This window comes from Arachis stenosperma, chromosome 4 (genome assembly GCF_014773155.1).
Source record: "Arachis stenosperma cultivar V10309 chromosome 4, arast.V10309.gnm1.PFL2, whole genome shotgun sequence".
Taxonomy (NCBI): Eukaryota; Viridiplantae; Streptophyta; class Magnoliopsida; order Fabales; family Fabaceae; genus Arachis; species Arachis stenosperma.
This window is the reverse complement of record NC_080380.1, coordinates 114,096,880-114,107,001: the sequence shown is the minus strand read 5'-3', so window position 1 is coordinate 114,107,001 and position 10,122 is coordinate 114,096,880. Positions and strand designations below refer to the sequence as shown.

The 10,122-nt window shown below is 39.4% G+C and overlaps 1 non-coding gene across 1 annotated transcript; it reads right to left on the bottom strand.

Moving 5' to 3' along the window:
• Positions 1 to 5,812: 5,812 nt before the first annotated feature.
• On the bottom strand, positions 5,813 to 5,916 carry LOC130978116 (small nucleolar RNA R71). Its single transcript, XR_009085778.1, has one exon. It is a non-coding gene; the product is annotated as a small nucleolar RNA R71 (small nucleolar RNA).
• Between the last annotated feature and the right edge of the window lie 4,206 nt (positions 5,917 to 10,122).

Genomic DNA, 10,122 nt, shown 5'->3' with positions numbered 1-10,122 from the left:
CATCCAGAAAGCAGTAATAGTCATGACCTGCTAGCCTTTCTTGCATTTGGTCTATGAAGGGTAAAGGAAAATGATCCTTTCCGGTGGCTATATTGAGTCTTTTGTAGTCAATACACATGCGCCACCCTGTAACTGTTCTTGTAGGAACCAGTTCATTTTTCTCATTATGAACTACTGTCATGCCTCCCTTTTTGGGTACAACTTGGACAGGGCTCACCCAGGGGCTATCAGAAATGGGATAAATAATCCCAGCCTCTAGTAATTTAGTGACCTCTTTCTGTACCACCTCCTTCATGGCTGGATTCAGCCGCCTTTGTGGTTGAACTATTGGTTTGGCATTATCCTCCAGTAGGATCTTGTACATGTATCTGGCTGGGCTAATGCCCTTGAGATCACTAAGGGACCACCCAAGAGCTGTCTTGTGTGTTCTTAGCACCTGAATTAGTGCTTTCTCTTCCTATGGCTCTAAAGCAGAGCTTATGATTACAGAGAAAGTTTCACCTTCTCCCAGAAAAGCATATTTTAGGGATGGTGGTAGTGGTTTGAGCTCGGGTTTAGGAGGTTTCTCCTCTTCTTGAGGAATTTTCAGAGGTTTTTTTATTTTCTCTGGTTCCTCCAGATCAGGCTGAACATCTTTAAAGATATCATCTAGCTCTGATTCGAGACTCTCAGCCATATTGATCTCATGTACCAGAGAATCAATAATATCAACACGCATGCAGTCTTTTGATGTGTTTGGGTGCTTCATTGCTTCAATAGCATTCAGCCTAAACTCATCCTCATTGATTCTCAGGGTTACTTCCCCTTTTTGGATGTCAATGAGGGTTCATCTAGTTGCTAGGAAAGGTCTTCCTAGAATGAGAGTTGCACTCTTGTGCTCCTCCATTTCCAGCACTACAAAGTCAGTGAAAAAGGCAAATGGCCCAACTGTGATAATCATATCTTCAATTATGCCTGATGGGTATTTAATGGAGCCATCAGCAAGTTGAAGACATATCCTGGTTAGTTTGACCTCTTCAGTCAAGCCAAGCTTTCTGATAGTGGATGCAGGAATTAGGTTGATACTTGTCCCAAGATCAAATAAAGCTGTCTTGGTACAGGTACCTTCTAATGTGCATGGTATCATAAAGCTGCCAGGATCCTTAAGCTTCTCTGGTAAGCTGTTTAAAATGATTGCACTGCATTCTTTAGTGAGGAAAACTTTTTAGTTTCTCTCCAATCCTTCTTAGGACTTAAGATCTCTTTCATGAACTTAGCATAAGAGAGTATTTGCTCAAGTGCCTCTGTAAACAGAATCTTGATTTCAAGAGTCCTAAGATAGTCTGCAAAGGGGCAAATTATTTATCATGTTCCGCTTGGTAGAATTTCTGAGGATAAGGTATTTTGGCTTTGTATTCTTCAACCTTGGTTGCTGTAGGTTTATTTCCTACAGAGGTAGGTTGAGAAGCCTTCTTGAGGGAGTTATTATAAGCACTTGCAAGTGTCTGACCCCTCATAGGCGTTTGAACACCAGGATTGGGGCTGGATTGGCGTTTAACGCTAGATTCCCTCCATTTTCTGGCATTTGAATGCCAGAAGTGGGCTTCCACTAGGCATTTAACGCCAGTTTTCACCCTTTTCTTGTGTTTGAGCGCCAGAATCATTCCTCTCTGGGCTCTTACTGTCCTCAGAGGGATTTTGAGTAGCAGTCTGCTCATCCTCTATTATTTGTTCTTTTCTTGGCTTTCTGCTACTTTGAGTTGAGGTATTCAATGTTTTTCCACTCCTTAATTGAACTGCTTGGCACTCTTTTGTTATCTGTTTTGATAACTGCTGTCTTGTTTGGTTAAGTTGTACTTCCATGTTCCTGTTAGCATCCTTAGTGTCTTATAACATCTCTTTAAATTCTGCCAACTGTTCTATCAGATAACATAAATGCTAATTGATTTTAGCAACTTGTTCCAGAGGACTAAGTTCAGTGGATACTGCCTTAGCCTTTTCTTTTATGAAGGACTCACAACTTAAGTACAGATGCTGATTTCTAGCAACTGTATCAATGAGCTCTTGAGCCTTTTTAATTGTTTTTCTCATGTGTATAGATCCACCAGTTGAGTGGTCTAGAGATATCTGAGCTTTTGCTGTAAGCCCGTAGTAGAAGATGTCTAACTGCACCCATTCTGAAAACATTTAAGAGGGAAATTTCCTTAGCATCTCTCTGTACCTCTCCCAGGCGTTGTAAAAGGATTCATTATCCTCTTGTTTAAAGCCTTGGATGTCCAGCTTTAGCTGTGTCATCCTCTTAGGACGGAAATATTGATTCAGGAATTTGTCTGATAACTGTTTCCATGTTCTTATGCTAGCTTTAGGTTCGTTATTTAACCACCTCTTAGCTTGGTCTTTTACAGCAAATGGAAACAGAAATAATCTATAGACATCCTGATCTACTTTCTTATCATGTACTGTGTCAGCAATTTGTAAGAATTGTGCCAGAAACTCAGTAGGTTCTTCCTGTGGAAGACCAGAATACTGGCAATTTTGCTGCACCATGATAATGAGCTAAGGATTCAACTCAAAACTACTGACTCCGATGGAGGGTATACAGATACTACTCCCATATGAAGCAGTAGTGGGGTTAGCATATGACCCCAGAGTCCTTCTGGACTGTTCATTTCCACTTAGGTCCATGATGGAGAAAGGGAGATGATGTGGATTTATTTTATTTATTTTATTATATTTATTTAAAAAATTTTTGAAATAATAAAATAAAATAAAAACTAAAATAAAAAAAGATTTGAAAATATTTTATGAAGATTTTTGAAAAAGTGAGGAGAGAGAAAGCGGTTAGGAAATCATAAAATGATATGATTTGAAAAATTTTGACCAAATCAACCCAAGGGATTCGAAAATTATGAGCAATTAAAGGAAAAGATATTTTTTATTTTTGAATTTATTATGAAAGAGAAAAACACACACAAGACACAAGACTTAAAATTTTTAGATCCAATGCTCCTTGTTTTTCGAAAATTTTGGAGGAAAACACCAAGGCACACCAAACTTAAAAATTTTAAGATCAAAACACAAGAAGACTCAAGAACACTTTGAAGACTCACAAGAACAACAAGAACAAAAAGAAAGAACACCAAACTTAAAATTTTTAGAAAACCAAAATAAATTTTCAAAAACTAAAGAAAAATTAACAAGAGAACACCAAACTTAAAATTTGGCACAAGATCTAATCAAAGAAAAATTATTTTTAAAAAGATTTTAGAAAGGAAGACTCAAAGGGGCAACTATTCCCAAGAAAATAGACACATTCAGCAAATGCAAGGATTGAACAGATAAAAACTAATTTTTTAGGTGACAAAAACACAAAGGACACCAAACTTAGAATATGCAACTAGACTCAATGAGAAACTAACAATTAATGAAGAAAAATAATATTTTTGAGGAAAAAGAAAAAAAATTTGAAAAGAAAGTAAAAGACTCTAAACCAAAAACACAAATTTTTCCTAATCTAAGTAACAAAATAAACTGTTAGTTGTTCAAACTCGAACAATCCACGGCAACGGCGCCAAAAACTTGGTGCACGAAAATTACACTCACACTATGTAATTCCGCATAACTAACCAGCAAGTGCACTGGGTCGTCCAAGTAATACCTTACGTGAGTAAGGGTCGATCCCACGGAGATTGCCGGCTTGAAGCAAGCTATGGTTATCTTATTATTCTTAGTCAGGATATCAATAGGGTTCTTTAGTTTTAATTGTAAAAAGTGAAAGAGCATGAAATGAATATTTGTTACGCAGTAATGGAGAATGAGTTAGAGTTTTGGAGATGCTTGGTCCTTTGAATTTCTGCTTTCCTACTGTCTTCTTCTTCACGCACGCATGTCTCCTTCCATTGCAAGCTGTATGTTGGTGGATCACCGTTGTCAATGGCTACTAGCCGTCCTCTCAGTGAAAAGGGTCCATGTACATGGCTAATCATCTGTTGTTTCTCACTAATGTTGGAATAGGATCCATTGATCCTTTTGCGTCTGTCACCACGCCCAGCATTCATGAGTTTGAAGCTCGTCACAGTCATCCATTCCCGGATCCTACTCAGAATAGCATAGACAAGGTTTAGACTTTCCGAATCTCAGGAATGTTGCCAATTGATTCTAGCTTATACCACGAAGACTCTGATCTCACGGATTTGAATGCTCTGTTGTCAGGAGAGGCAGTCAAACTCGTGAGCCAGGAACCCCAGAGACATCCATTCAATCTAAGGTAGAACGGAAGTGGTTTTCAGGCACGCGTTCATAGGTTGAGAATGGTGATGAGTGTCACGGATCATCACATTCATCATGTTGAAGTGCGAATGAACATCTTAGAATAGAAACAAGCGAGATCGAATAGAAAACAGAAATACTTTCATTAATTCATCGAGACGCTACAGAGCTCCTCACCCCCAACCATGGGGTTTAGAGACTCATTCCATCAAAGGTACAATTTCAGATGTAAAATGTCATGAGGTACAAAACAAATCTCTAAAAGTAGTTTTTATACTCAACTAGTGACCTAGGTTTACAAAAAATGAGTAAACTAAGATAGATAGTGCAAAAATCCACTTATGGGGCGTGCTTGGTGTGTGCTGGGGCTGAACATTGTAGCTTTCACATGCATAGGCTATTCTTGGAGTTAAACACCAGTTTGTAACCTGTTTTTGGCATTTAACACTGGTTTGTAACTTGTTTCTGGCGTTTGACGCCAGAATAGGCAGAAAGCTGGCGTTGAACGCCAGTTTGCGTCATCTAAACTTGGGCAAAGTATGAATTATTATATATTGCTGGAAAGCCCTTAATGTCTACTGTCTAACGCAATTGAGAGTGTGATATTTGGACTTCTGTAACTCCAAAAATTCCATTTCGAGTGCAGGGAGGTTAGAATCCAACAGCATCAGCAGTCCTTCTTCAGCCTCTGAATCAGATTTTCGCTCAGGTCCCTCAATTTCAGCCAGAAAATACCTGAAATCACAGAAAAACACACAAACTCATAGTAAATTCCAGAAATGTGAATTTTGCTTAAAAACTAATAAAAATGTACAAAAAACTAACTAAATCAAACTAAAAACTATCTAAAAACAATGCCAAAAAGCGTATAAATTATCCGCTCATCACCTCTCTTCCTCTCTGTGTTCGAATTCTCTTTATTTTCTTTCTACCTCATTCTTCTCTTCTTCTACTTAGATAAAGGAATCTCTATACTGTGACATAGAGGATTCCAATTCCTTTCTGTTCTCTTCTTTTTCACATGAGCAGGAACAAGGATAAGGATATTCTTGTTGAAGCCGATCCTAAACCTGAAAGGACTCTGAAGATGAAGCTAAGAGAAGCTAAATCACAAATCTCTGGAGAGTACCTGATAAAAATTTTCGAAAAAGAAGAAGACATGGTAGCCGAAAATAACAACAATGCTAACAATACAAGGATGATGCTTGGTGACTATGCTGCACCAACTTCCAACTTCTATGGAAGAAGCATCTCAATTCCTGCCATTGGAGCAAACAACTTTGAGCTTAAGTCTCAATAAGTTTCTCTAATGCAGCAGAACTGTAAGTTTCATGGACTTCTATCAGAAGATCCTTATCAATTCTTATCTGAATTCTTGCAAATCTGTGATACTGTTAAGACCAATGAGGTTGATCCCGAGGTCTACAGACTTATGCTTTTCCCCTTTGTTGTAAGAGACAGAGCTAGAACATGGTTGCATTCACAACCTAGAGAAAGCCTGAACTCTTGGGACAAGCTGGTCAATGCTTTCTTGACCAAATTCTTTCCACCTCAAAAGATGAGTAAGCTCAGAGTGGATGTCCAAACCTTCAAACAGAAGGGAGGTGAATCCCTCTATGAAGCTTGGGAAAGATACAAGCAATTAACCAAAAGGTGTCCTTCTGACATGTTTCCAGAATGGAGCATCATGTGTATATTCTATAATGGTCTGTCTGAGTTATCCAAGATGTCATTGGACCACTCTGCTGGTGGATCTCTTCATTTGAAAATGCCTGCAGAAGCCCAGGAACTCATTGAAATGGTTGAAAATAACCAATTCATGTACACTTCTGAGAGAAATCCTGTGAATAATGGGGTGACTCAAAAGAAAGGAGTTCTTGAGATTGATACTCTGAATGCCATATTGGCTCAGAACAAAATATTGACTCAGTAAGTCAATATGATTTCTCAGAGTCTGACTGGATTGCAAGCTAAAGACGCCTCCTCTGAAGGAGAAACTTATGACCCTGAGAATCCTGCAATGGAAGAGGTGAATTACATGGGAGAACCCTATGGAAACACCTATAATCTTTCATGGAGGAATCACCCAAATTTCTCATGGAAGGATCAACAGAAGCCTCAACAAGGCTTCAATAACAATAATGGTGGGAGAAACAAGTTTGGCAATATCAAGCCTTTCCCATCATCTTCTCAGCAACAGACAGAGAATTCTGAGCAGAGCCTCTCTAGCTTAACGAACATAGTCTCTGATCTATCCAAGGCCACTCTCAGTTTTATGAATGAGGCACAATCCTCCATCAGAAATTTGAAGGCACAAGTGGGTCAGCTGAGTAAAAGAGTTACTAAACTCCTCCTAGCACTCTCCCAAGCAATACAGAAGAGAATCCAAAAAGAGAGTGCAAGGCCATCTACAGGTCCAACATGGCCGAACCTGTAAGAGGAGGGAATGGCAGTGATTCCTGATGGTGTTTTTGTGGAAAAATGAATTTCCAACACACAAATCCAACCGGCAAGTGTACCGGGTCGCATCAAGTAGTAATAACTCACAAGAGTGAGGTCGATCCCACAGGGATTGATGGATCAAGCAACTTTAGTGGGTGATTAGTTTAGTCAAGCTAACATTGAAGTGAAATTGAGTGAAATCGTAGCCAACAGAATTGTAAATGACAGGGAATTTAAAGTTGCAGAAAGTAAAATTGCAAGTAACTTAAATAACAAGAAAGTAAAATAACTGAAACTTAAATTGCAAGAAATGTAAATTGCATGAAAAGTAAAGGGGGTTGGGTGCTGGAAATTAAAATTCAACAGGAAAGTGTAAATAGCAATCAAACAGAGAAGTAAAAGGTGCAAAATCATGCAACAGATCTAAACAGAAAATGGAAATTGCTTGAAGAATTCTAAATAGAAAAGCAGTGCTTAAGTTGCAGCAAATTAAAAGTGATTGAAGATCTCAGGATTGGAGGAGACTAGATAACAAGTCTAGATCTCAAATCCTTCCTTGATCCAACAAGAACAATTGCAGAAGAAGTAAAGGAAAGCAAATTGCAGAAAACACAGAAGAAGAAATGAACCGAAAGTAAAATTCAATTATGCAGAAAATTAAAGAAGAGATCTCAAGGTGAGATTGAAACAGAAGTTCTTCAATTCTTCACCCAAGATCCAAAGCTAGAATGAAAAACCAAGAGAGCTCCCCCAATGAGACGGAATTGATGCCTTTATATAGGCTTTACAAAGTGAAAAATTAAAACAAATTACAATTAAAATGAAAATCCTAATCTAATTGATCCATGTGCCTTTGAGTGATGATGTGGGCTTTTCTTGCTTTGGATTTGAGGAGAAATGGGTTTGGTTGGCCTTGATTCAATTTGGAGAGGAATTGAATTAAATTGAATTTTGGTTGATTTTTGGCCCATGACACTTCCAGGAGGCTGCCCTGCCCTTGTGGAGGGCAGGGCAGAAAATTGATGCATGGCGCTAGAAATTGGTGCGGCCTTGGTGCGTGGGACGCTTGTTGGTGCGCAAAGATGCTGCCCTGCCCGTGCCAAGGGCAGGGCAGGAAAGGTTTGGTGCGCCAGGATCGGCCACGGTGCGCGCGTTGGTGCTGCCAAGGAAAGAATTGTGCGCCAGAATCAAAATTGGTGCGCGCATGATGCTGCCACACACAAGATGCTGCCCTGCCCGCGCCAAGGGCAGGGCAGAGTTTCCAAAAGATGAAGTTCCAAGTTCGAAACTTGGTGGATGCACACGCTACTCCTTTTCCTTGGTTTATTTTTGCTTATTTTTGACCCTTAATGATGACTTTCGTTCCTGCCTTAATTGGACGCCAAATATGGATTTCTATATATCGTTGGAAAGCTCTGAATGTCAGCTTTCCAACGCAACTGGAAGCACATCAATCGGACATCTGTAGCTCAAGTTATAGCCCTTTGAAGTAGGCATGGTCATGCTGTGAGCGCCCAGATTTTAACTTAGCCAAAATTTGCTTCATCCTCACTTTGCTTCATCATGATTCTGCCCTTGTGAGCCCGACATTGCCCTTGAGGAGGGCAGGGCAGAATTGCTTCTCAAGCTTGTTTCCTTATGTTGCCCTCCTAGAGGGCAGTGTGCCCTTGTGGAGGGCAATATTTGCTTCCTCCCTTCCATGCGGCACACTTCTCATTCCTTTAACCACGCTTCCTTCTCCTTGAGTCACGCTTTCTTTAGGCCACGTTTTCTTCTTTTTTTTTCTTTTCTTCACCTACAATAAACCAAAACAACCACTCAAAGTATCACTAAATTCAAGAGGCTTATAAATCAATTAAAATTCAATTAAAATTAGCTTAAACCTCATGGATTAACATTAATTTCATGGTGGTTGCTTGATTTAAAGAACTCATGCATTTTCATTCCAAATCACTTACTTAGGATGCAAGAAAGTGTATAAAAACTAACAAAACAAGTGAAATTAGCTTGAAAAATGGGTATATGATGACTTGTCATCAATTCCCAGTGAGGAAGACCTCATGGAACGTCCACTGACCACTAGGGAGTTCCCTCATGAGGAACCAAAGGAATCTGAGGCTCATCTAGAGACCATAGATATTCTACTGAACTTCCTATTACCATTCATGGGCCCTGATGAGCATTCTTCCTCTGAAGAAGATGAAGTCGTTACTGAAGAGCAAGTTGCTCAGTATCTTGGAGCAATCATGAAGCTAAATGCCAAATTATTTGGAAATGAGACTTAGGAGGATGAACCTCCATTGCTCATTAATGAACTAAACGCCTTGGCTCAGCTGAAGATACCTCAAAAGAAACCGGATCCCGGAAGGTTCTAAATACCTTGCACCATTGGCACCATGACCTTTGAGAAGGCTCTGTGTGATTGATAAACCACTATTTTATGGTTTATATTGGGTTTAATTGAGTGGTTTTTATCAAATTCTTGCCCACTTATTCATATGATTTGCATGATTTTACAATTCCTTCCTAGTTTAGTTCTATAGTTGAAACCTTGGTTCCTAGAGATATTTTAATTACGTATTTTAATTCCCCTTTATACTATTCGATGCCGTGATCCGTGTGTTAAGTGTTTCAGGCTTCATAGGGCAGAAATGGCTTGGAGAATGGAGAGGAAGCTTCCTAAAAGGGAAGGAGCACAAGAAATAAAGGAGACAACCAGCGAACAGCGACGAGCACGCATGGCTGACGCGTGCGCGCGATTTGGACAAAATCACATCGACGTGAGCACGTGCCTGACGCGCACGCGTGGTGAGGAAAATTGTCAAACGACGCGTACGCGTGACTGACGCGTACGCGTGACATGCGCAGTCTGCAGAAAATTCAGGAAATGCTGGAGCAATTTTGGGCCGCATTTTGACCCAGTTTTCAGCCCAGAAACACAGAATAAAGCCAGGGAACATGCAGAGACTCAAGAGATCAGATCATACACACAATTTTAGGTTTAGATGTAGTTTGTAGAGGGAGAGGTTCTCTCCTCTCTCTTAGGTTTTAGGATTAGGATTTCTTTTAGTCATTAGGTTGGGATTGTTTCTTTATACCAGGTTCAATATTCCTTTATTTTGACTTCTCTTCTACTTTTAGATATTTTAATGCTTTTATTTATTCATGATTTATGTTGCCGAATTGGCTTATGAACTTTTCATGTTAGGATTTTCTTAATTAATATAATTTGAGGTATTTCAGACTCATGATTGTTTTGCTCTATTTATGATTTATTTTTCCTTTTGGCTTTGGTTAATTAATTGGTAACACTTGAGTTATCAAACTCAGCTGTTGATTGAAATTGGAATCACTGATTGATCTGGATCACTCTAAAGCTAATTAGTCCACTTGACCTTCCTTTGTTTAGTCAGGCTAACCAAGTGGGGTTGA